Raw genomic sequence first — 25,769 nt, 5'->3', positions numbered from 1 at the left:
GTCATATTCAGGTTGGCAAGAGGTCACAAGTGAAGTGCCAGAGGATTCAGCGCTGGGACCTCAATCTTTTACAGTTTATATAAATAACTTACATAAAGGGGCCAAAGGTACGGTTGCTCAATTTGCCAATGATACAAAGATAGTTAGGAAAGTAAGTTATGAAGTGGACATAAGGAAGTTGGATGAGTGGGCAAAGATCTGGCAAATGGAGTATGATTTGGAAAAATGTAAGATTGCCCTTTCTGGCAGGAAGAATAAAAAATAAGCATATTATCTAAATGGTGAAAGATTGCAGAGGTCTGAGATGCAGAGGGATCTGCATGTCCTAATGCATGAATTGCAAAAGGTTGGTATACAGGTACAGCAAGTAATTAGGAAAGCTAATGTGATGTTACCATTTATTGCAAGGGAAATTGAATACAATAGGGAGGCTATGCTTCAGTTAAACAGGGCATTGATGAGACCACATCAGGAGTACTGTGTACAGTGTAGGTTCCTTATTTAATGAAAGATGGAAGTGCACTAGTAGAAGTTCAGAGAAGTTTACAAGGTTAATACCTGGAATACGTGGGTTGTCTTAAGAGGAAGGTTTGGACAGGCTAGACTTGCATTGGCTGGAGTTTAAAAGAATAATATGTGACTTGATTGGAACATATAAGATCCTGAGGAATCTTGACAGGGTGGATATAGAAATGCTGTTTCCTTTTATGGGAGAATCGAGAACTAGGAGTCACTGTTTCAGAACATCAGTCACCCATTTTAAGACAGAAATTAGGAGAAAATCTTTCTCTCAGGGGGTTGTATTTCTTTGCAACTCTCTGCCTCGAAAGGCAGTGGAAGCAGAGGCTTTGATTATTTTTAAGGCAGAGGTAGATAGATACTTGATATGCAAAGGGGTGAAATGTTATCAGGGGTAGATGGGAATGTGGAGTTGAGGTTATAGTTAGATCATTCATGATCTTGTTGAATGGCAGAGCAAGCTCGAGAGGCCAAGTGGCCTACCCCTGCTCCTGATTCATTTGTTCATATGACCCACTAAGAAGCTGCCTGCTGTCTTTGGCAAGACAGTGACATCACCAACATGGCTGCCATCTGTCTTTGCTGCTGGCCTCAGACAGGCAGCTCCCACAATTTCTGGGGTAACCTTGGTGCCTCTAATTGAATGGCAATCTCACCTCCTGGTCAATTCGGCTATTTGCATCTAAAAACAGCATCACAAGAGTGACACAGCCAATTCACAGAGCTGAGACCCAGGATTCATCCAGGTGTCGGGTTCCAGACCCTGCATTGAAAATCCAGACTGTGGAATCCATTCTAGTGGAGAATTGAGAATATTGCATGCTGCATTGGCATTGTAAAGATGACATGGCAGATTGTGCTGTGCTCAGCCTTTGAGTTTATGCTACAGAATGTTAGATATTAGGCAAATTATTGATGTAAAATTAAGATCACGATGCCAATCTTAAAAGAAGCTAAAAGTAGAGTTAACAATTGTGACAAAAATCAAGAGAAATGTAAAAAGAGTAGTAGAGAAATGGTCCTCCAAAATGCAATGGCTACTGACATGCTGAGATCACCTTGCCTGACACATCGGCCCAGCCCTACCATCTGCTGCCGTCAAGGATCTATTTTGCTGCTATATGACACTACCCCGAAGCCAGCAAATCTGAACAGGATCAAAAACAGAAAATGCTGGAAAATTTCAGCAGGTCTGACAGCATCTGCGGGGCGAGAATAGATTTAAAAAAAAATCCAATTCAATCCAATCAAGTCCAATTCAGAGTCTCAACAAGTGAGACATTCCCGATCCAAGCTGACAAGACAGGGCTCTCACCTCCTGTCTTGGGCTTGATCTACATGATCCAAGCTGATTGGAGTAGGCATTGCACCTCCTCCAAGGCTTGATCTCATTTGCATCTTAGCCAAAAGGCCGAGATGCCGCTTTTAAAAACTGCTTCAAATGAAGCTAAAATGTAACCTAATGACTTCAACCAAGTACAGCATGTTGATACTACACTTGATCGAACCGATGTTTCGAGTCTAGATGACCCTTCGTCAGAGCAGACGGCAAAGGGAATCAGCGGAGATTTATGCTGAGGGTATACAGAACAGTAGGTGTTTGGAATGGAACAAAGGGGATGTAAATGAGGATACAGAAGGCTGAGAAGGTGCTAAGAAGCGTCCATTAAGCGATCAGAATGCGTGAACGGCAGAACAGAGGTGCAGATTGTTAAAGGACTGCCTGAGGAATGTGGCAGTTGCCACATGAAAGTGGGGAGAATGTGCCGGGGTGGTGGGGGAAGAAGGAGAGATGGAATGGAAAGTGTAAAAATGGAGGTGAGGAAGAAGGATGATAAAATGGATGAATAGGATGAAACAAAATGAAATTAAATAATTGGAAATGGGGTGAAGGTGGAGGAGAAGAGTTTATGCTCTGAAGTTGTTGAACTTCTGGCCTGAACATTGAGTTCAACAACTTCAGAGCATGAACTCCTCTGACTTTTCTGGTTGGCAGTTGGTGACTAGTGGCGTGCCGCAGGGATCGGTGCTGGGGCCTCAACTGTTTACCATATGCACAGACGATCTGGAGGAGGGGACCGAGTGTAGGGTAACAAAGTTTGCGGATGATACAAAGATGAGTGGGAAAGCGAATTGCGTGGAGGATGCGGAAAGTCTGCAGAGAGATTTGGATAGGCTAAGTGAGTGGGCGAGGATCTGGCAGATGGAGTATAATGTTGACAAGTGTGAGGTTATCCACTTTGGAAGGAATAATAGTAAAATGGACTATTATTTAAATGGTGAAAAATTACAACATGCTACTGTGCAGAGGGACCTGGGGGTCCTTGTGCATGAATCGCAAAAACTCAGTTTGCAGGTGCAGCAGGTGATCAAGAAGGCAAATGGAATGTTGGCCTTTATCACAAAGGGGATGGAGTATAAAAGCAGGGAGGTCTTGCTGCAATTGTACAAGGTACTGGTGAGGCCGCAACTGGAGTACTATGTGCAATTTTGGTCCCCTTACTTGCGGAAGGATGTATTGGCCTTGGAGGGAGTACAGAGAAGGTTCACCAGGTTGATACCAGAGATGAGGGGGTTAGCTTATGAGGAGAGATTGAGTAGATTGGGCCTGTACTCATTGGAGTTTAGAAGGCTGAGGGGAGATCTTATAGAGACATATAAGATAATGAAGGGGCTAGACAGGGTAGAGGCAGAGAGATTCTTTCCACTTAGAAAGGAAACAAGAACTAGAGGACACAGCCTCAAAATAAGGGGGAGTCAGTTTAGGACAGAGTTGAGGAGGAACTTCTTCTCTCAGAGGGTAGTGAATCTCTGGAGTTCTCTGCCCATTGAAGTAGTGGAGGTTACCTCGTTAAATATGTTTAAGTCACAGGTAGATAGATTTCTGATCAATAAGGTAATTAAGGGTTATGGGGAGTGGAACTAAGTGGAACTAAACCACTATCAGATCAGCCATGATCTTATTGAATGGCGGGGCAGGCTCGAGGGGCTAGATGGCCCACTCCTGCTCCTATTTCTTATGTTCTTATATTATGTTCTGACCGGACCTTCTCCTTCTGTCAATGGGATTTCTCATGGAATCCACCCACGCCACCGGTGACGCGTGGCAAGGGTGCACGGACCCACTGGGAGGAAGGACAGGAAAATCCTGCTCAATGTTTCAAGCCTTTAATTCTTCATGAGGAAGTCATCGACCTAAAACATGAACATTATTTCCCTTCACAGATACCCTCTGACCTGCTGAGTATTTCCAGTATTTTGGTTTTATTGAAGTATTCATCCAAATTATCTTTCGAAAGAACTTTTTTCTATAACTCTTACGGGCAGTTCATTTCAGATTGTAAAAAAGCGTGCAGAAAGCAAATGTCTCCATTTCACCTCTGGTTCTTTTTCCAATTACCTGAGACCGAGTATACATAAATAATGTAATATGGAAACACTATGACTGTAAAAAGAAACATGTGATTCACAATGTTGATAAATAATTTATAAAGGTTCATTGCGTGCTGTGTGAAATAATATACAGAACAGTACAATAATGGGGGTAGTTAAGCTGGCATGAAAAGAAAATAAATGGAAATTAGATTTTTAAAAATTCTACTTGAGGAATGCAGCAGGAAACAGATTGAAGAATGAACTGGCGTAGATACAACATTTTTCGTATCTATCTATGACTCTGTACAGTGCCTTATCATATCATCAGGATATCCCAGCCAATGGTGTATTTGAGAAATGCAATCACTATTACAGTGACTAAAGCAGCAGCCAATTAACTGATAGATGGATGAGCAGTTAATCTGTTTTTGATAGAAGTGCTGGTCGTGGGAAAAATGTTAGCTACAACATCATCAGAATCCCCTGCTGTTCCTGCAGTAATGTTATGGAATATTTTACATTGTATAATGTCTTATACAAAGGACAGTGATTCTGAAATTGCAGCATTCCATCAGTACTGTACTGAATTATTGATCTACTTGATGTTCAAGCCTTGAGACCGGCCTGAAACTGCAAGTCTCTCACTCAAGGTCATGAGCAACACCAACTGAGCCAACCTGACGCATTTGGGGAATATTTTAATGTTAGAGTCTATCACCGGAAAATTCAATAAGGCCCGGAATGGGCATGAGGATTGCAATGTAACATTAACCTGCACCCATTGCTTCCAATGCAGGCAGCAAGCAAACTTTGTACGCTTCTCACTTCAGCAATTTCTACAAACAGCCAGTGCCCAGTGTGCAGCTGGGTGTTTGCAAGCCTGAACAGGGGAACGCAAAATCGAACAAGGTTTGTGTGTGTTCATGCTCGCAAGCATTACTTAAAGCCAGACTGCAACTCTTAAAGGCGGGATGTATTTTGACCGGAGCTGCTGCTGTAAGTCATACTAAGAGTAAGACTGACCTGGGAAAGACACAAAGATGGAAACTGTGACAGAAAGTGGTCTCTGGGGTTCTTTGATGTTAAACTGGAGGCCTCAGGGCAAATGGTGGACAGGAACAGAACAAGATCTTCTATCCAGAGGGTATCAGACACTGCAAAGGTAGTGGAAGCCAATGGTATATTCCACTTCTCTTTACAAAAAACCTCAGTCACTTCCCTTAAGTGGACTGCATGATATTCTGGGCTGCAGCTCAGAAAGAGCTCAAAGCAAAGGAATTCATGGCCATGTGACGGTTACTCTAGCAATGCCATTTTCATCTTGCTCACAGGCTACAGGTCTGCCTGCATAAGGTGCAGATTTTAGCGAGTGCCTCCTTGGTGAAATTAATAACTACACACATTGTTTTTGTCTGAGGCTGAGGTAAGAGTTTTGTTGCTGAACAGGGTGGATGCAGCTTCCTGCTAAAAGCCCTTCTCGCCCTCTTCACTCCTTGAGCAGCTTGTCCTCCTCTGTGTCACCTCTTCTCATTCTTCCTGTCATGCTGCAGGGAGATGGATTAAAATCTGGGTGTTCACAAGGCCAGAATTATAGGAACACAAATATTGCGGAGGGTTATAGGGCTGGAAAAAATCACAGTGACAGGAAAGAGGGAGGCGATGGAGGAATTTGAAAACATGGATGAGAATTTTGAAATTGAGGTGTAATTTAGGAACCAATGTAAGTCAGCGAACACAAGGGTTAATGGGATTTGGCATGAGTTCCAGGATGCACAGGAGAGTTTTGGGCAACCTTACCTTTACAGATGGAAGAATGTGGGAGACCGTTCAGGAATGCAGTAATTTAGTCAAATCTAGAGGCATGAGAGAGGAATTCAACAGCAGATGAGGTGATCCAGAAGTGGAGTTGAGGGATGTTATGGATAATGATTATGACATAAAACACCATTTGTTTGAACATTTGCATCATTAATAAGAATCTAAATCTTAAAACTTCACCTGTCAAAAATTACCATTGATGTGAACTTTAACAAGATAATATATGTATTCTTTGCAGGAATGCGGCAGGAAATAGATTGAAGAATGAACTGGCATTGATACAACATTTTTTGTATCTATCTATGACTCTGTACCGTACCTTATCACATCATCAGGATATCCCATCCAATGGTGTATTTTAGAAATACGATCACTGTTACAGTGACTAAAGCAGCAGCCAATTAGCTGATAGATGGATGAGCAGTTAATCTGTTTTTGATAGACATGATGTGGAGTTGCCGGCATTGAACTGGGGTGGGCACAGTAAGTAGTCTCACAACACAGGTTAAAGACCAACAGGTTTATTTGGTAGCACGAGCTTTCGGAGCGTTGCCCCTTGCATGATATTCTGAGCTGCAGCCCAGAAAGAGCTCAAAGCAAAGGAATTCAAAATAATACCAAATAAACCTGTTGGACTTTAACCTGGTGTTGTGAGACTACTTATTGTTTTTGATAGAAGTGCTGGTCGTGGGAAAAATATTAGCTACAACATCATCAGAATCCCCTGCTGTTCCTGCAGTAATATTATGGAATATTTTACTGAAAGCAAAGATAGATAAAAATCTGGCATTCACAAGGCCAGAATTATAGGAACACAAATATCATGGAGAGTTATAGGACTGGAAGAAATCACAGTTACAGGAAAGGGGGAGGCAATGAAGGAATTTGAAAATATGGATGAGAATTTTGAAATGGAGGTGCAATTCAGGAACCAATGTAGGTCAGCGATCACAAAGGTGAATGGGATTTGGCATCAGTTTCAGGATGCATAGAGCAGGACACAGACCATTCAAATGTCTATTGACCTTAAGCGGGATTTTCTAGTCTTGGGGCGAGCGAGGCTGGAAAATCCCACCCATAAAAACAGGAGTAAAAATATGCTTGAAACTCATCATCACTGAGTTCGTTCTCTGAGACCACAGGGCACAAACTTTCAGTAAACTATGAACAAAATCTAACTATCATCAAGTAATTGGTTATTGGGGAATATGAAAGCTAAAATGCAACAAGAAGACAATGTAATAAATGTTACAAATTTTATGGTAATAATAGTGGTGAGGCTTTCAGCACTAATTGCCCACTAATTCTGTGCTAAAGACAGTTGAAAAGGTTTGGGCTGGTGCAATCTAGAGTAAACACATTTTTTACAATGTGAGAAGCAATAGCTACTGCTGAACATCCTCTCTGGCCCTGAAAAGCTAATTTTAGAATTGTGGAGTCTCATTCCCACAGCAGAAAATTGGCATTGGAGATTTAAAAAGACTGGATCCTATTTTTTCTGTCTGTTTCTTTTATAATTCTCTCCCTGAATCCTATCACTATTTTTATGTCTTTATTTCATTTTATATATTTCATTGAAATCAAATTTATTTTCTCGCTTTATATTCCCTGATTTGAACTCTCCATTTCTCAATAGATGTTCTTCAATCTGATTGGTTGAATATATTTAGAGCCATAGAGTTTTTACAGCACAGAAAGAGGTCCTTCAGCCCATTATGTCTGTGATGGTTATCAAGCAGCTATCTGTTCTAATCCCATTTTCCAGCACTTGATCTGTAGCCTAGTGTACAGTCACAGAGCTTTACAACACACTTCTGTTTCTGTGACTCACAAACAACACAAGTGCCCTGAGGAGGGTGCCACACTTAAACAGACTACATGTTAGAAGAAGCTGTCAGTGAGGTGGGTTCTTTCTCCACTGGCCACAAAATCTGGACCCAATATTGGAGGGATAAAGATGTGGATATGAGTTGGAAGCTAGTAAGTTTATTTCTTAATTTGACCCAAATTGAAAGTATCTAGTCTCTGACTAGATGACAAGCTGGCTGTTTAGCTTACTGTGATTTAATTCCCTGCATTGAACAGTTGGCCATGAATTATGAATGTTCCTTTACAACTGTGAAAGACAGATAGGGCAGAATGTTCCCTTTCTGCCCACCATGGGAATCATAGCGGGCAGGACACGGACCATGCAAATGTCTATTCACCTTGGGCGGGATTTTCCAGTCTTGTGGCGAGCGAGGCTGGAAAATCCCACCCATAAAAACAAGAGTAAAAATAAGCTTAAAACTCATCATCACTGAGTGAGTTTTTTTAGACCACAAGAGCACAAACTTTCAGAGTGGCTTGGAATTCTGGAATGCTGTTTGAGATCGACGACGATTACGACTATGTCCTATGAATATAATTCTATGCCAAGCTACAGGATGTATGGCAGGCAAATCATAGCAGTATAGCAGGGCCCTTAAGTAGCATAGACAACTATATAAAGTAACCCTTAATGGATGATTAAGTTACAACCTACGAAATTCTATTCACCGCCATTAAAATATAAGAATGTGAGGCTTTGGCAGGAACTACTGTCAGTTGGTTGTCCAATCAGATTTTTAAAAATCTAATAACTACTAATAAATGCATAAATTTGAACTGTCTTCTGCACTCACTCATCTGAATCATTCCCTTCTTTCTGCAATTAAATTAATCAAAGCCACTAAATAATTAATTTTCAATTGTACATTTCAAATAATGATTTTAATAAAATAGATATTTTAATACTTCATATATAAATGTACCCAACTTGCCCATGTTTCCATAACTAATAACATAAAAAATTAATTGTAATGCTTTATAATATGTTGACAAAAGATAGTATGGCTGGCAGTTTGATACTAATTTTATTCTGTTCCATGTAATAGTTGTACATAGTTGTAGAAATAGATGTTCTGTGCACCACAACGATCTGATTTCTGCAGGAGGGGAATATGAAAGCACGATCGTTACCTTAAGTGTCACCCCACCTAACATCATATCACCATTAATCAATTTATTTCAAGCTTCTTCTTTGAAAACTGAGTGCATTTTTCAAACTTAGCCCACATGCAATAATCCCTTGTCTGGAGACGTGATTAAAGATAAGCACCAATGGTGCCAACTGGACCACTTCTGGCCATGCCTGGCAAGGTCTAAGCAGTCCGTCATGCTTGTAAGGGAACTAGCATGGGTGCCAGAAGCATGCAGACTGGGCAGATTGTGAGATAAATATCATCTCATTCAGATTTGGCTCATGATTTTCCATTTTGAACCCTGAAGCCCAGTTACTGCCCTTCTTAAACAATCCCAATGGAACTTATGTTCAGCTGCAAAGGTGTCTCTTACTAATATTATTTAGAGAGATCATCATGGGACTTTACAGCGAGGGGTTTTGATTTTCTCTTGCTGCAGCAGAGTGAATACTGTGTTGTCGGAGGAGTTCTGAAAGTTGTTGAAGTCAGAAAAGAATGGTGCTGGTCTTTTCCAAAGGGCTCAGAGGAGGTTGCAGGCATGTCAACAGAAACTTGCTATCACTAATGAGGACTACTTGTGATCCCTCTCAGGCACAATAACGAGATGAAGCACAGGCAGCAGAGAGGGGAAGCTGTGCACAGTGGAAAGAGGAGGGCTGTCAATAGGAGACTGTACCTACTTACGTATGAAGGGAACCAGTGTCTGAGGCAGTTATGATTCACCAAGGAGGTGGTAAATAAATAGTGAAGTCAATAGGAATCAGAGAGACAATTCTCTCTCTGCTGGTTGGAGTCATATGTAACACAAAGGAAGATGGCTGTGGTTGTTGGAGGTCAATCATTTCAGTCGCAGGACATCACTGCAGGAGCTCCTCAGGCTAATTCCCAGGCCCAACCATCTTCAGCTGCTTCATCAATGACCTTCACGCCATCGTAAGGTCAGAATATGTTTGCTGATGATTGCACAATGTTCAGCACCATTCACACCTCCTCTGAAGTAGTCTGTGTTCATGTGCAACAAGACACTTGTGTGGCAGGAATGCAACCTACCACTTATCAGCCCAAGTTTGAATACTGTCCAGGTCTTTGCCTATGAGAAAATAACAGGTATTTAATTGGCACTTTCATATCTTCTGATGGAATAAAATACTCTGCACTTTGATGGCAGTACAATGTTATCCAGCACTGCACCAATCAGAATCGGAAGTAGGTACAGTCTCCTATTGACAGCCCTCCTCTTTCCACTGTGCACAGCTTCCCCTCTCTGCTGCCTGTGCTTCATCTCGTTATTGTGCCTGAGAGGGATCACAAGTAGTCCTCATTAGTGATAGCAAGTTTTCTGTTGACATGCCTGCAACCTCCTCTGAGCCCTTTGGAAAAGACCAGCACCATTCTTTTCTAAAATTTCTGATATTCCCCAAAACAAATCGTCCCTTTACCAACCAGAAGCCATTTAGAACTCATCCAGAACCCAACGATTGTCCAGTGGTGTCGGGTCACTTTGACACGGCCACGTGGGTTTCCGGTAGAGGTGCCGTAGTTCTTATTGGTAACCGCCACTGAAAGCAAGGCCAAGAGGCAAGGTGACATCAGAAACTTATTCAAGAAAGCCTCCAGCACTTCGACTAGGGCTAAATCTCCTGCATCTTCTACATCTATAGAAACAGTAGTAAAAAATGCTGAGGGCCTGATAGCACTGCCATATCCCAAGCGCTACCTGAAGCTGCAAAGATGGATTAAAAAATAAACAATACTATACTTCTTGAATGATGAGTGCCTGTATATTATTTTATACTTCAACATACTGCAGTTTAATTCTTTGAAAATCTATGCTGCCAGTATTGCAATGTATTCCATTGGTAAATCTAACTCCCCGTTAACCGGCATGTTTGAGTAATTGGCATCGCCCATTCCAGGAACATACTGGATAACCAAAATGTTATTGTATTTTTCAGATTAGCTGCCCAGTGGTATATTGCACCACATTGTAACTCGTCCACGTTCTAATACTGCCTTAACAAAAATAGAAATAAATGATTTAATGCACATGCTGTGTGCTAAAAGCAAATTAAACCCTTTTTGGTGTCACACAAAGTGTTCCATTAAAAAAGTGTTTCATTTAAGATTTGCTACTTTTAGATATATATTGGTATTGAGGAGTAAAAATTGAATGTGAACCAAATGGCTTCTAGTTAATGGACTTCAGTCCCAAACACACATCTGTGTCTAGGTGATTTGGTTTGAAGATTCTATTCAACATATTGTAACGCCCCTCACATTGTTCGGAAAGAGCAGTACTTACTATTTGGTGTCCATTTGCTGAATAGAGAGCATTACTGGATTTCTTTACTGAATATCGACTTTGAATTGAGAACTGTGAATGAAGATGGCCTGAATAAAGCTGTGAATGTCTCCTTATTGAAATATAATAGTGTTAAAAATGCATGAATCAATTATAGTCAAATGTATTGCAAATGGGATAATAAATTGTTAAATAATGCAAAAAAAGTGAAACATTAAAAATCGTTTGCGATTTGCCATGCAAAATAAAGAACAAAAATACTCTTAATCTTTTATTAAGAGGGAGCAAATCTTAGTTATATTTTAAATCAGAAATATCATTGTTAGAAAATTAGCATTGGGAAATATTTAACAAATGGGGGTAAAATTGAGTTGGAGAGGCAATGGGGCAACAATTATCCATTTTACGCACCATCAGGTGAGGTGGATAATGAGCATTTTGTTATAATAATGCAGATTGTTGGGGCTCCGTTGTCTGCGAAGCAATTTGGGATAAGATTAAGTGGATTAGCCATGGTAAATGGAAAGGGTTTTATGGATAGGGCAGAGGGAAGGGCCTGGGTGGGATGCTCTTTCGAGAGTCGGTGCAGACTCGATGGGCCGAATGGCCTCTTTCAGCACTGTAAGGATTCTATGGTTCTAAAGATAAATTTCTGGTGGTGTTACATTTTGTATAACATCACATCTACAGGACATTGGCTTGGGCCTCTGGATTATTATTCCAGTGATATTACTATAATGCCACTGCCCCCCTGCTGATTGAATTGTTTGCCGGGTTTGAAGTAGGGAAGGGTGGGGATTGCAGCCTATGGTGGGGCAGTGAATGACAGACCACAACCTCCAGAGTTCTACTTACTTTCAACCCTAAAATTGCGGTCAGATTTGGAGAAATAATGACAGTGAACACTGAAAGTTCAGCATCAACAGCTCTGCAAATTCTTGACCAATCTAAAATTGACCTCAATCGGGGCTGTACTTCACATGGATTTTTTTTGTAATATGAACAATATTTTGAATCACCTTTAATTGCAAATTTCTACTAGAATTTTGTTTATTAGTTATTGGGTTTTTTTGATGATGCGGAAGAATATTTAAGTGGATTGATAGGTGCAATGGTTGTAGGTTGAAGGCTGAGCACATAACCTCGACTGACTGGCCACTGGGTCACAGGATACGCCCCAAGCACATACACTCTGCTTTGACCGGTGGGTGTAGGGAGAGTATTCGAAACATGAAACTGAGCTCACCTCTTGTAACCACATAAGGCCAGCTCTCCATATTACTTAGACACATTGTGCACACAATGTTGAGGTAAACCAGTAGGAAGGCAACGGGAGTGATTCTCCCAAAAGAATTCTTAGGGGACATTTTGACCATTTTTTTTCTAAGCCCTGGGTGGACTTGAAACTGGAAGTGTTTCAGATCTGTTTTCTGGGCATGTTTTCATGTCTTCCCATAATCACTCTGCCTGCAAAAATATCAACAAGACTGTTGCAGAAGCCTGTGGGCAGGGCTTAGCACGTTCAAAACCCAGCAGGGGGAGACAGTGCGCATGTGCAGGCCTCTGATGCTGCACATGCGCATTATCAGTAGAAGGGGTCTGACAGAAAAGAGAGAGCTGTCAGGCCCCTGCTAGTGCAGGTTGCCTGAAGCAGCTTCCCCCCGCAATCGCGGGGGCCCGCGGCCCAAGCTGAAGCCTCCGTTGAACCCCCCCCCCCGCCGCTGGCAAGACCGATCATGGACCCCCTCCCCCACCGTTTGCGGACCTGTCACATTAGCCCCTCCCCCATTGGCCCTGCCTCCACTGGCCCTGCCCCCACTGGCCCTTCCCCCACTGGTCCCACCCCCCTACTGGCTCCCCACCCCTCATTAGTCCTTTGTTCTGGCACTGCCCAGGTGCCAGGGTGGCACTGCCAGTCTGGCACTGCCCAAGGGGCACCCCCTCTTGCCCTCAGCCTCCCCTGGGACCTTAATGGCCTCCGGTTCCGCTGGCGAGGCCAAGTCAACTGCTCCACATTCACGGGGAGCATCTCTGTTCCTTGCTGGCGCATATCTTACCCGGTGAGGTCATAAAGGGGGGGCAGGCCCGGACGATTGAGTGCTGGGCTCACTAAGCAGATGCAAAGCAGCATTACAATAAATTTCCATATATCAACCTGCCTTCCGCCCATTTCTGGCGAGAGGCTGACCGCACCGAAAATCCGGCGCTCATAAAATGGCGCCGGTCATGAAAACTGGCACCAATCACGCTAAGCGCTTTACATCCAACTTTAGCACCACATTGCACCCACAAACGGGTGCAATGTGATGGTAAAATCGCTCTCTAAGTGTCAAATTCACGTGAAAACTGAAGTAAATTGTGCCGTTTTCTTCAGCAGGAGTTTCAAAATGAATCTCCCACACTCTGTGAACGGCAGAGGACAGTAGCGTGAATCACACTAAAATTCCGGGAGCGGGTCTTATTCCCGCTGGAGAGGCTGAAATCAGTGCGCTGCGCGGGCCTCTGCGCATGCGCACATCTCTGGGAGATCACTAAACAAGTCATCCCAGCATTGAAATCACTGGCCTCAACCCCCCCGCAGACATCGCTGGCCTCATGCTGGCCTCTCACTCCACACGCACCCTCCCCCCCAGCCCACGGACATTACTGGCCTTTCACCCCCCCCCCCCCCCCCCCTCACTCCCCCTTCCCCCCCACAAGAAAATCCCTGGCCTCCTCATCCCACACTGAGCCGGACATCGCTGGCCTCCCTATCCCTCCCCCCCGCCTTTCACACACAGACCGCTGTAGTGCCATGCACACTCCCTGCCTGCAAGCATCCCTCCTCATTGAGTGAGAGCTTTGAGAATTGCACCCCCTGGCCACAGAACCTTGTTGAGTGAGAGCCTTGAGCATTGCACCCCCTCCCCCCCTGGACGCAGTACCATGTTGAGTTCACCCAATCAGCACCTTTGGAGATGGCTCACCCTCTATTGAAACCAGGTTGCCTGTACATTATTCACAATGAAATTTAACTAATGGGCCCATGAGTGGCTCAAACTGACTGCACCTGGACTCCCTTAGCAAGCCAGAGCTGTATATAAGCTGCAATGATGGGCACACAGGCAGCCACGCCAGGAAGATGGCACTGAAGATAAGTGCTCCAAAATTTTCAGAGACTGAGCAGGCACACCTGCTGGACATGGTGGAGGAGAGGTGACATCTGCTGTACCCCACTCAGCGCCACCGCCCAAGGCATCACGCAACAAGCATCATATGGGAGGCAGTGGCATTTGATGTGAATGCTAGGGCACTGACTCCTTGATCTGGAGAGCAGTACCATAAGACGATGAACGACCTTCTTCAGGTTGCAATGGTGAGTGTGCATCCCATTCTGAAAACTGTACATGTGCTCTTCTTACAATGTTAAACCATCCCCAGAAACCTTAAGGGCAGCCACCAACCTGGAGCGGCACGGTGGCACAGTGGTTAGCACTGCTGCCTCACAGTGCCAGGGACGCGGGTTCGATTCCCAGATTGGGTACTGTCTGTGTGGAGTTTGCCTGTTCTCCCTGTGTCTGCGTGAGTTTCCTCCGGATGCTCCGGTTTCCTCCCACACTCCAAAGATGTGACTAACTTGGTTAGGTGCATTGGCTGTGCTAAATTTTCCCTCAGTGTAACCGAACAGGCGCTGGAGTGTGGCGACTAGGGGATTTTCACTGTAACTTCATTGCAGTGTTAATGCAAGCCTACTTCTAACAGTAATAATTAAATAAACAAAAAACCTCTCCCGCAAACCAACCCCCATCCCCACTCCCCCACCCAGTACTGCCTCCAACCCCTATGACACACCCCAATCAGAACCCCCCAGTGGGGACCCATTTCCCCGAAACAGTGAACACAAGCTCCCCAACCCTGGCACACATAGCACCCCTTGCCCTTTCAATCCTCCTTATGTCCCCACAGGAGAAACGCGCACATAACTGTCATGAGAGGGAGAAAACTGATGGTGGAGTACGTGAGCTGCGCCTGCTGACCGGGTCTGAGCGGCCTGGAGCTGGTGGGGGTGGTGGGGGAGAGGGGGGGGGGGTGGAAACGCACCTCGAATGGTCACCGACAGCCAAGTCGACGTCCAGCATGCAAGTGAGCATCAGCTGAACCTTATTCCTCAGCCTTATTTGAAGCAAGTGCCATGCTGTGCAGCATGTTTTTCCTCCCTTCCACTAATATGTGTTGTTTCTTACAGCGCTGGATCCTGATGAACCAGGCCTTTCTGGTGTCACCGCCCCCACTGCTGCTCATGCTGAGATTCCCCAGATCACCTCAGACGACAGCTCGGAGGGAGGCCCTGAGGAATCCTCTGAAGACAGCACCAGCGATTCAGCACAGGCATCAACAACACAACCCATCAACACAGAGACTAGCACCACGGTGGGGCATGTTAGTGCTGAGGCTTCTGGGTCACTTAATGGTGAGCACATCACACTCACAGATGCACATCGGGTGGAGGTGGGCACATCCGAGGGCTCGGGCACACGGAGGTCGGCCGGAGGCGAGGGTTCAGCTGGCCCCAAGCCAGATAAGAAGTTTAACAACACCAGGTTAAAGTCCAACAGGTTTATTTGGTAGCAAAAGCCACACAAGCTTTCGAGGTAACCAAATAAACCTGTTGGACTTTAACCTGGTGTTGTTAAACTTCTTACTGTGTTTACCCCAGTCCAACGCCGGCATCTCCACACCCAAGCCAGATGCCAGACCTCAGGTTTTGTTCGTCCCAAAGCTGGTGGAGATGCATCAGGAAACCCGGGGAGTTGTGGATGGGGTGTCAGCAACCATGCTGCGACTGCAAGGCTGTTTAGAGGAGTCAAACAGAGTGCTGTTGTAGGAGGTGGTGCTGGCACCGCGTGGGAACCAGGCCAACACTGCAAGGGTGGCGACTGCAGTGGAGAGTCTGGCACAAGGATCTGTCCTCATGGGTGACAGGGTCCAGGCCATCCTGGAGACACAGTGGCTCATGGCAAAGACACAGCGGGCCACAGCTAAGGGTGTTGCAGGCACCCTGGAGGCACATCAGTCCATGGCCACGGGTGTCGAGGGCATGTGGGAGACACTGCTGGCCATGACTGGGGATCTCACTGGGATTTTAGAGACACAGCAGGCCGTGTCAGTGGATCTCAACAACTTAGCCCAGGTTCAGAGGGCTCCTGCTGATGGTCTCCGGAACCTGGCTCGGTCACAGAATGCTGTAGCGAAGGGGCTCCAGCACTTGGCCCAGTCTCAGAGGGCCAGGGCTGAGGGATAACAGACCATGGGGCAAGTGCATCAGGGCCTCCAGGGCTGGCAGAGCCAAGTGACGCCAGAGCTTCTGGAGCTCAGCCCAGCTATCCTGGCATTCCATGGGCACCCCGAGGGTGGAGGAAGGGCTAGAGCCCATGCTGGGGAATTCCACCCAGGAGACTCCGGATGTCCCGAGATCTTCCAATTTCCCCCTTCCCCACACCGGGCATCTCAGGGCCAGCTTGATCAACAGGGTAGCACAGAAACATCGGTGTCATCTGTAAGTTGGCAGGTGCCCTCTAGGTCTCGGCCCCCCAGAGGACGGCTGCCAAGGGCATCACAGGCAACAGGGCGCGGATCACAGCTGGACCCCTCCACCTCTGATGTTCATCCTGGGGGAGTACCTAGACGAAGCAGTAGGCCACAAAAGACTACAAAGTTATAGGGTCACTAAGAGGGCATGGGTGAAGGTCACCAGTAGTCAGGTTTAAGTTTTGGTCACTGTTAAGATCACAATTAAAAGTTTTTTGAACATCAGAGCTGTGACTAATCTGTCTCTGATTCTCCCCCCCACAGAGCTGAATGCGCCCCAATCCCATGCATCGAGGTGCAGACTGCTGTGCTGAGCAATACCAGCCCCTCGGCCAAAGGTTATAGACCACCTGCCCTGCCTTCACCAATATCCACCGGACCCTTTGTCAAACACCATCCCCTCGTACCCACTCCCACCCCTCCCACTCATATGGCAATTCTTCCATTTCTGCCTGACGCTCCTCCCACTCCTCCTGCAGCTGGTCTCCCCACTGCTGCGCGATGTTGTGCAGAATGCAGCACGCAATTATGATGCGTGAGGCACGCATAGGGTCATATTGCAGGGCACCTCCAGAGCGGTCCAGGCAGCGGAACCGCCTATGCCTATGCAACGCTCTACTATGGACCGGGTGGCAATGTGGGCCACATTATAATGGGTCTCTGCCTCGGTCTCGGGCCTCCGCACTGGCATCATCAGCCATGACCTCAGTGGATAACCCGGCAGCCTGGGTTGGTCTTCAAAGAGCCCAGGGATGTCCGACTGCCTCAGCACAAAGCTGTCATGGACACTCCCTGGGTGGGATGCACAGACCTGCATGATCGCCATTCGGTGGTCACAGATGATCTGGACGTTCAGGGAATGGAACCCCTTGTGGTTGATGAATGGTTGCCCCTCGCCTCGTGGGGACTGCAGGGCAATCACTGTCCCGTCCACTGCCCCCTGGACATGGGGCATCCCTGCAATGGCGGCGAAGCCTGCTGCCCGGGCCCCCTGCTGAGCCTGCCCAACATCAACATGAATATACTGGCCTGCCCCGGCGAACACATCTGTCACCTGGTGAACACATCTGTGGACTGAGGACTGAGAGATTCCACAAAGGTCGCCACTAGGTGTCTGAAATGAACCTATTGCATAGAAATTAAGTGCTGACGTCACCTTACCATCTATGGCAGCAGGTGGCTGCCCCTCCCCTGAGGTGCCAGATGTTTGAGCACCTCACATAGGTTCCGGACTGTGTCCTTAGATAGGTGGAGCCAGCGACAGCACATAACCTCCGACAGTCCCTCAAATGATGTTCTGGTTCGGTTCCTCATCCTCCTTTTCCTGGCCACCCTTTCGGGAGGCTGCTCTCCCACCTCCTGGCCTTCAGCGGCAGTCCCCTGCCGTCCTTCCTGAGGGCCTGCCAATGGCTTCTCCTGGAGTGGCCTCCCCACGCCTTCCACCTCCTGAGCCGCCTCCTCCTCCTCAGCCGCCACCATGATGGACAGCTCTAAGCCAATGAGACCGATGTCCATTCTGCATGGTGAGGGTTAGAGAGAGCGAGATTGATAGATACACGTCTTTGCTTGCATCTAACCCAGCACCACCCCCGGACCACCCCCCAATCCCTCACTGGGACCAGTGCCCCCTCGTGTGGGTGCTGGCAACACAACACAATCTGGGACGCCATGCATCACCTGATTAGGTTGTCTGCCATTGGCATCATTAACATGGCAGGCAGGGAAAGCATGCAGGTTGGTGTGCGGGTGTGGCCATTGCGCCCCCTTGAGCCATTGCCATGAGTGCAACTGCAGCATTCCCTTCCAGGCATGTGTTGCAGGTCAGGGACACGGGGCAGGGAACGACTCCTAATTATCACAAGATGGGTTCCCATTCACTGCAGAGTACATGCAGTATGAGTGTCTATGTTAACCTGAGCACCCGTGCTTGGAGCACTAGCTGCCTCAACTGATGAGCCCTCAAGCAGCACATGGTGCACTTCCCCCACCCTCCCTAAACCCTCAGCACTCAGTCCAGACCCTCAGCGCATCCCACAGCCAGAACAAAGTCACAGCACAGAGGCTGCAGACAGCAGCCTGATGAGCAGTCAGTAAAAGAGCCCACCCCACTCCACAGAGACTACATGAACACTTCCAGCTCTCCAGGGACCTCCCCCCAGCAAGCAGAAAATTTCCAGGCCCTGCCTCCAACCTCCCCCACATTCCGGGGGCTGCAGCTCTACAACACTTATCTCCTTATTCCTGTTCAATGCTGCCACGCTAGCTCCCGACTTTTATACATCAGTTGTAACCCCACCAGCGTGACATCATGCCAGAGTAGGTGGAGATTCTAGTCGCGGAGCCGCTAATTAGATGTTAAGGTGTGTAAACTGTACACAGTATTCCCAAGTGTGGCCTTACCAATGTCTTGTACAACTTCAGCAAGACATTCCAACTCCTGTAATCAATGTTCTGACCAATGAAACCAAGCATGCTGAATGCCTTCTTCACCACTCTGCCCACCTGTAACTCCACTTTCAAGGAGCTATGAACATGTACCCCTAGATCTCTTTGTTCTGTAACTCTCCCCAGCGCCCTACCATTAACTGAGTAAGTCCTGCCCTGGTTCAATTACCAAAATGCATCACCTCACATTTATCTAAATTAAACTCCATCTGCCATTCGTCAGCCCACTGGCCCAATTGATCAAGATCCCGTTGCAATTGGAGATAACTTTCTTCACTATCTACTATGCCACCAATCTTGGCATCATCTGCAAACTTAACCATGCCTCCTATATTCTCATCCAAATCATTAATATAAATGACAAATAACAGCACTGAACCCTGAGACACACCGCTGGTCACAGGCCTCCAGTTTGAAAAACAACTCTCTACAACCACCCTCTGGCTTCTGTCAAGAAGCCAATTTTGTACCCATTTAGATACCTCACCCTAGATCCTGTGATTGGTGTAAAGGGAGGTTGAATATGTTTGCGAATACTCCCGCCAGCTGGTCCCCACAGGACCGGAGTGCTCATCCGGGCCAGTCGCTTTCCACGAGTTGACTTTTGAGAAGGCTGCTCTGACATCGGCAATGGTGACCTCGGAAACAGGTTTGTCCATAGCTTCCGGGATGGAGGGCGTGCTCTTGCTGACCCCCTGCTCAAAACAGGCATAGAATGCGTTGAGCTCATCGGGGAGGGGTGCATTGGAGCTGGCAATTTTACCTGCCTTCATCGTGTAGCCTGTTATACCTTGCAGACCTTGCCATAGTCGTCAGGAGTCCGTGCGGCTAGCCTGGGATTCTAGCTTGGTCCGGTACTGTCTTTTGGCATCTTTGATGGAGCTCTGTGGATCATATCTGGCTTTCTTGTATAGGTCAGGGTCGCCTGACTTGAACACCTCAGACCTGGACTTCAGCAGGCAGTGGATATCCCTGTTCATCCATGAACTTCATTAGAAACATAATAGCACTTCAGTGTTGTAGATCATCAATGCACAATAAATGGCGAAAGAGCATGCTGTAAGATGCAAAGACTCACGGGTTCTTCGACAGAGTGTGTGAGGGAGGGAGCTCAGTATTAGGAAGGGAGAAAGGGCAGATACAATGACACTCTGCTGACCACATCTTCCAAACTCTCCATCTGCAACACTTCTCCCCTCCCTCTGCAAATAATATCAAAAGCAGCCTCCTCCATTGGCATAAGCACTTCAAGAGACAGACCTCCTACTGGTCTTCCCATCTATATCCTGTTCTGTATCAAAGTATCCTGCAGAAAGAGAATGTGCTCTGCTTTAGAGCTGGGAAAATGTGTGAGGCAGCTGAGGTTAGTGTGCAGGCTTGGAGTGGTGTGGGAGAAAAGGGAAGTGAATGTGAGGGCATTGGCAATTCTTGGGTGTACAGGTGGCGACAAAAGGAGATACAGAATGTGTGCTGTTGTTCTTATATGCAAGGCAGAGGAAGCAATGGAGGAAGAGTCGGTAGTGGTGGGGCTGAAACTGAAACATAGGCAGAAACAGCAGCAGGAATAGGCCACTCGGCCCTTCAAGCCTGTTCCACCATTGCTGATCATCGAATTCAATATCCTGACCTCCTCCTTCCCCGCCCCATATCCCTTGATCCTTTGAGCCCCAAGAGCTATATCTAATTTCCTCTTGAAATCAGACAACATTTTGGCCTCAACTACATTCTGTGGTAGTGAATTCCACACATTCACCACTCTCTGGGTGAAGAAATTTCTCCTCATCTCATTCCTAAAAGTTTTACCTCTTATTCTCAAACTATGACTTCTAGTTCTGGACTCCCCCACTACTGGGAATGTAGAATTTTATAAGTTTCTATGAGATCCCCTCTCATTCTTCCAAACTCCAGTGAATATAATCCTAACCGACTTAGTCTCTCCTCATATGACAGAGTTGCCATCCCAGGAATCAGCCTGGTAAACTTCACTGTTCTCCCTCTATAGCAAAAACTTCCTTCCTCAGATCAGGACACCAAAACTGCACACAACAGCGCCCTATACAATTGCAACAAAACATCCCTATCCCTATACTCAAATACTCTCGCTATGAAGGCCAACATGCGATTTGACTACTTTACTACCTGCTGTACCTGCGCACTTACTTTCAGCAACTGATGTACGAAGACTGCAAGGTCTCGCTGAGTATCTACCTCTCTCAATTTACACCAATTCGAGTAATAATCTGTCTTCCTATTATTGCTCCCAAAGTGGATGACCTCACATTTATCCACATTATACTGCATCTGCCATGCACATGCCCACGCAGTCAGCCTGTCCAAATCACGCTGAAACATCTCTGCATCCTCCTCACAGCTCATCCTCCCACCTGAAATAGACTATTGCAGGGTTATGCAGATAAGGGAGGCGTGAATGGGAGTCTTAGCAGCACTGATCAGTTCACTGAACATCTGGCAGCATTGCTACCAATCCTTGCACAGCTGCTGTGCAATTTCCTGAGTACCCAGTGTGCACCTTGTGGGAAAAAAGGTTCCTCTTTACTACTAATCCCTCCATGACACCATCCACAAATCTGAGGACTCTGGTTTCAGTCACCCAGCTTGAACCATGAACAGACTGTCCCATTTAGCCATTCAAGAAAGTTTTCTTCTTGCTTAAGAGGTGGCAGCAACCCTGCTGGATTTTCCACCCTCCCTGTGGATGAGCTGCCAAAGAATTGCACTGTCAGCTCACCCTTGACATTAAAATGAAGACCAATCACAAAAATGGTTCACCCATCAACGTATTGGAAGTACATTATACCCACCATAGCTACCACCTGCCCAATGCACATGGCAGAGCAAAACCAGCCCCTTTGTGTAAGATTTGGAAATCTGTTTTCTTAGCTTTAACTTAAATTATGACACTGAACAGAACCTCATCAGATACATACAGCAGTGGACACGTTCAAGATTTAAAAAATGAAGCGAGAAATGTGGTTAGCATCTGCTAAAGAGCTTACGCTGTTTTACATCAATTGATTTACCATCATACAATTTATATCATTGAGATCTTTATGTAAGTTATTTATAGAATAATGGAAACCTTGGAATGATTATGTACCAGTTGAGATAAAAAAAACCATGTGATTAAATTTCAAAATATTTAGCATTATCTTCTTCTGCCCATGAATAGTTTAAAAATCTCTCCCAAATTTGACAACATTAGATATCAGCCTTGTCTCAGTGGTGGGACTCTCAGCTTAAAGTCAGGACATTGTGGGATAAATCCCAAGGATGTAAATACTTCAAAGCAGGCACAGTAGCACAATGGTTAGCACTGCTGCCTCACAGCTCCAAGGACATGGGTTCAATTCTGGCCTCAGGTGACTGTCTCTGTGGAGTTTTGCACGTTCTGCCCTGTGTTTGCGTGGGTTTCCTCCAGGTGCTTCAATTTCCTCCCACAATCCAAAAATATGTGGGTTAGGTTGATTGGCCATGCTAAATTGCCCCTTAGTGTCAGGGGGATTAGGACTGTAAACATGTGGGGTTACGGGGATGGGACCTGGGTGGGATTGTTGTCAGTGCAAATGGCCTCCTTTTGCACTGCAGATTCTATGAAATTTCTATGAAATACTGGATATTCAGCAGGTCCGGCAGCATCTGTGGACAGAGAAACAGAATTCTGGTTCCCAATGGAATGAAAGGTCATTGATCTGAAGTGTTAACTCTGTTTGTCTCTCCACAAATTCTGCCAGTCCTTCCTGAACATTTCTAGCATTTCCTATTTTTGTTTCAGATTCCCAGCATCTGTAGTATTTTGTACATGAGCACATGTAGGGTGATGTCGAGGGAGTGGTCCATATTTGGAGTTGGTCTCAGACAATACGATAAGGCCTTGTCTGGCCTCTCAAATAGAGGCAAAAGATTTTATGGTATCCAGGCCAACAACTTAACCTCAACCAACATCAGTATAGAAACAGATGATGCAGTCATTTATCTGCATTAATTGGCTGCCATGTCTACATTTTAACAGTGACTGTATTTTAAAACTAATTAACTGGTTGTGAAATACTTTTGAAAGTCTTGCGCACATGAGAAGTGTTAGATGAATATAATTCCTTTCATTAACACATAAGGATAGACTTTCAGCTGCTGCTTGTCTTTTTAATGCCTGGATCTGTATTGAATCATTTCATAATGGTTCTATTGTGTCTATGAGCCATACCAAAATGTTAAAACTACACATATGTATTTTCCTTTGGTCAATGCAAGCATATTTTATGCAACAGGAAGCCATCTGGGAACTCAAGGATGAATAAAAGTTAGTCTTCCACGTTTGAAGTGAAAAAAAAGAATCCCTGGATACCGGGCCTCGGACCTCATTATTTTGAATTTGATAGTGCAGGACGTGGCCAGAGAGTGATCGGGTTAAGTACCTAGGACTTGAGGAGGCACACATGGGGGCTCAAGTGTGGGCAGTGTTAGGTGGATCGGAAGGTCACAAAGTGGGCTCAGAGGAGCCATGGGAGGCATCAGGGTGTTGGAGAATCATTAGGGGGTCACAGAGAAATTGGGTTTCTTTAGGCTTTGGAATCAAGGATGGGTGAGTGTAGAATTGTGATCGGTGGTGGTGTGGAAGGACATCAGAGATAGCAAGGCCTGATGTGGTCTGAGGGAGCGATAAAAGTGATCAAGGGAATTGGGGCTAAGTATGGCAACAATGGCAATAGTGATTGTACAGTGAGTATTTACCTTTTTTTTTAAGTAGCTGATTATAAGGACTGGTTTCCCCTGAGGGTTGCCAGCATTGGGAAAAGCAATGTTGCAGCAAGCACCTGAATCAGGTGTTAAGCATCGTATATGTATATGCAAAGAGCCCATCACCCAGGAATGGGTCTCCTAATTGGGCTTATTCACTGCAGTAGGCAACTTATTTCCAGTTAGAATTGTGCATGGGCTTCTTGCCTGCAATTTTCAAGCTTCAGGAGGGTGCCTATCATCTATCAAACAAGTGTCATGTGACCTATTTGAACCCCCATGGTGCTTAAATGTATTGCTGACATCAATGAGATGACACAGTGAGACAAAAGAGCTACAAAAGGCAGCGGTGAACTCTACTTCATTTGTAAAGAATGAACTGATCTCGGGGAAGCTAAGAATTTGCCAAGGAATATGAGAATAGGCATGCAAATCTTAAGCTGCCAAGGAAATGGAATTGGAGATGAATAATTGCACTATAATGAAAATATTACATATAGGGAGGCACAGGACGGGACCTCCATGCAGATTTGATTCATAGCTTCCTCAACCACAATGGAGATTAGACAGATTGGACATTTAACCTCCAGTCCACCCAAGAGATCAAATTTACACATTTTAGAAGACATTCCAGGATATTAGACGCATACATCCCACGAGACTCCTTGAAAGATCAAATAGATACATGTAGCACTGAAGAGAGAAAAAAAACAAATGTAACTTATTGAAAGATTCTAGGACAATAAGTAAAATTCCTAGTTAATTTTATTTCTGCTAATTCGCATTGTCCAGTTAAATAAATCTGTAAATTGATACCTCTCAAATCATATGGTACAATGTTACTGCTTATCTTTCATGCAAAGAAGTCTGTTCTTTGTTGCCCACCAACAAGAAACTCCCACCAGCAGGAAAATTGACAAGTAATCAAAATTGAAAAACTGTGTAATCCTTAAATCTGCATCTATTTGTTAAAAGATACACTTCTGTAGTGTGTTGTGAGATAGTAACACATCAGCGGGTTGAGTTGATATTGTAAACAGTTCCAGCTTCATACTTACAGTTAATATATCATCTCAACTCCTTGAAGTGTTACTGCCGCTTAACACATTGCAGACTGTGTGCGCTCTGTACATGTAATCTTTAAAGTATTTATCCATCACTAACTTTCAGATGTCAGCTTGCAAAACCACATGGAGGCACTCTTTTGGCACATCAACTGCCAGCATGAAGTGACACATGAACAGCATGAGACTATACTATTATGGACAAAGAAATAACAAAATGATGCAACATATAGGGACACTTTTTGAGTGAGATGCATTAAAATGTTTATGACTACAGGCTTACATCCAACTAAAGTGGTCAAAAAGGTTGACAATTGAAATTCTTTATGTTGGCACAGGAAAGGGATAATTACATTGGCTTTGATTAAAAAACATGACGTACTTGAAGGAATTGATGAAAGCCGTGTTTATAGCTGAGGAAGTTTAAAGAGAGTGCTCTGAACTTTTTGCATTTTAGTAAAGATTGTAAAACCAAAAAAGACAAAACATTGATCATATTTTCCATCGACAGAGCTCTGGTTTGCATACCTTGATCTCCCATGGCGATGATTTCATTCACCACAGGACTTTTCTTTTGTGAATTATGTTCACTTTTGGAGATGCTCATTTGTATTTGCCACATTTTAAATATGTTCCTTTTCTTTCAGTTTCTATATTGTCACTTTCTATTCCATCTATATTTGGTCATTAGAATTAAATATATATGAAATATAAACTATTTGGCTGGAAACCTGCATAGATCCATGGCATGGTCAGAAGAATTAGGCTATTCTGTCCATCGAAGCCTTCGACAGCACTTTGTAAGGTATGAAGAATTAGGCCATTCTGCCCATCAAAACCTCCTACACCACTCTGTTAGCCAGAACAACTCCTTAATGTTTTTTTTACTCCTATAAAACATTTTCAAGCAGGAGTAAAATT

Source organism: Mustelus asterias, chromosome 14 (genome assembly GCF_964213995.1).
Source record: "Mustelus asterias chromosome 14, sMusAst1.hap1.1, whole genome shotgun sequence".
Taxonomy (NCBI): domain Eukaryota; kingdom Metazoa; phylum Chordata; class Chondrichthyes; order Carcharhiniformes; family Triakidae; genus Mustelus; species Mustelus asterias.
The sequence above is the reverse complement of the archived record's forward strand: the minus strand, read 5'-3'. Positions refer to the sequence as shown.